Below are 2,822 nucleotides of genomic sequence, written 5' to 3'. Positions count from 1 at the left end.
CGGAGGTGCCGTTCCCTCACAGCTCCGTGAGGCAAGCACCATGGTCTTGTAGCAGATGCGTGCTTCAACTGGAAGACAGTGGAGTGTGTGGAGGAGCGGGGTGACGTGAGAGAACTTGGGAAGGTTGAACACCAGACGGGCTGCGGCATTCTGGATGAGTTGTAGGGGTTTAATGGCACAGGCAGGGAGCCCAGCCAACAGCGAGTTGCAGTAATCCAGACGGGAGATGACAAGTGCCTGGATTAGGACCTGTGCCGCTTCCTGTGTAAGGCAGGGTCGTACTCTCCGAATGTTGTAGAGCATGAACCTACAGGATCGGGTCACCGCCTTGATGTTAGCGGAGAACGACAGGGTGTTGTCCAGGGTCACGCCAAGGCTCTTCGCACTCTGGGAGGAGTACACATCCAACAGAGCTCAGTGTGTGTGTCTGGTCATTGGACAAAATCTGTAACCGGGTAGATTGAGGAACTGAATATCATTAAAACAATACCATCATTTTGGTTTATTCTAGGCTAACAAGGATTGTGACTATGCCTTTCTTCCTTTTATAACACATTTGAATGTGATTTCTTTGGCTGCAATTCACAGATCAAATGTTAGTATTCATTTGTGATTCACTCCAGTGCAGAATTCAAAATACACACATTATAAAAGTCACAAATGCATACATTGAACTAGTTAGCTATTGTGTTTTGCTCAAATTACATTCAACAGAGCATGGCAGCTTAAGTCCAGAGGACTGCCTCAAGCATCACACACAAGGCTATATATTTGTGGTTCTTACCTTTTGGTTCCAGTGGAAGTAACTTAACTTCCCAAGCAGCTACCAAGGCATCACTCAACTCTTATTCGGGCTCCAGTGCTTCCAACCAGCTGCAGTCATCCTTACCAATGGAGATATAAAGATAGAGATTTGGCCCAGTAGATGCAGAATGACCTGATCAATTTATGAATCAGGTAGGCAGTGGAATGCAAGTGGGGGATTAGGCATCAGAAATAGAGAGGATGAAGAACAGGGAATCTTTTTTTGACCCAGAAATAACATTTGATCTAACAGATAATACCTCTACACCAGGGGAATGAAGGGGGATAATTTCCTCAAATTTTACACATTAACCCAAAACTGGAGGTGAAAACTCATATACAGTGAGGGAAAAAAGTATTTGATCCCCTGCTGATTTTGTACGTTTGCCCACTGACAAAGAAATGATCAGTCTATAATTTTAATGGTAGGTTTATTTGAACAGTGAGAGACAGAATAACAACAAAAAATCCAGAAAAACGCATTTAAAAAATGTTATAAATTGATTTGCATTTTAATGAGGGAAATAAATATTTGACCCCCCCTCAATCAGAAAGATTTCTGGCTTCCAGGTGTCTTTTATACAGGAAACGAGCTGAGATTAGGAGCACACTCTTAAAGGGAGTGCTCCTAATCTCAGCTTGTTACCTGTATAAAAGACACCTGTCCACAGAAGCAATCAATCAATCAGATTCCAAACTCTCCACCATGGCCAAGACCAAAGAGCTCTCCAAGGATGTCAGGGACAAGATTGTAGACCTACACAAGGCTGGAATGGGCTACAAGACCATCGCCAAGCAGCTTGGTGAGAAAGTGACAACAGTTGGTGCGATTATTCGCAAATGGAAGAAACACAAAAGAACTGTCAATCTCCCTCGGCCTGGGGCTCCATGCAAGATCTCACCTCGTGGAGTTGCAATGATCATGAGAACGGTGAGGAATCAGCCCAGAACTACACGGGAGGATATTGTCAATGATCTCAAGGCAGCTGGGACCATAGTCACCAAGAAAACAATTGGTAACACACTAGGCCGTGAAGGACTGAAATCCTGCAGCGCCCGCAAGGTCCCCCTGCTCAAGAAAGCACATATACAGGCCCGTCTTTGCCAATGAACATCTGAATGATTCAGAGGAGAACTGCGTGAAAGTGTTGTGGTCAGATGAGACCAAAATTGAGCTCTTTGGCATCAACTCAACTCGCCGTGTTTGGAGGAGGAGGAATGCTGCCTATGTCCCCAAGAACACCATCCCCACCGTCAAACATGGAGGTGGAAACATTATGCTTTGGGGGTGTTTTTCTGCTAAGGGGACAGGACAACTTCACCGCATCAAAGGGACGATAGACGGGGCAATGTACCATCAAATCTTAGGTGAGAACCTCCTTCCCTCAGCCAGGGCATTGAAAATGGGTTGTGGATGGGTATTCCAGCATGACAATGACCCAAAACACACGGCCAAGGCAACAAAGGAGTGGCTCAAGAAGAAGGACATTAAGGTCCTGGAGTGGCCTAGCCAGTCTCCAGACCTTAATCCCATAGAAAATCTGTGGAGGGAGCTGAAGGTTCAAGTTGCCAAACGTCAGCCTCGAAACCTTAATGACTTGGAGAAGATCTGCAAAGAGGAGTGGAACAAAATCCCTCCTGAGATGTGTGCAAACCTGGAGGCCAACTACAAGAATTGTCTGACCTCTGTGATTGCCAACAAGGGTTTTTCCACCAAGTACTAAGTCATGTTTTGCAGAGGGGTCAAATACTTATTTCCCTCATTAAAATGCAAATCAATTTATAACATTTTTGACATGCGTTTTTCTGGATTTTGTTGTTGTTATTCTGTCTCTCACTGTTCAAATAAACCTACCATTAAAATTATAGACTGATCATGTCTTTGTCAGTGGGCAAACATACAAAATCAGCAGGGGATAAAATACTTTTTTCCCTCACTGTAGATGAAGAGGCTCCAGTACACTACAGCAAAAACAATGAGGGCAACCAAATGTAAAGGTAGGGTAGTAATTTCGACT

This window comes from Coregonus clupeaformis, chromosome 13, assembly GCF_020615455.1.
Source record: "Coregonus clupeaformis isolate EN_2021a chromosome 13, ASM2061545v1, whole genome shotgun sequence".
In the NCBI taxonomy this organism is placed as follows: domain Eukaryota; kingdom Metazoa; phylum Chordata; class Actinopteri; order Salmoniformes; family Salmonidae; genus Coregonus; species Coregonus clupeaformis.
The sequence above is the reverse complement of the archived record's forward strand: the minus strand, read 5'-3'. Positions refer to the sequence as shown.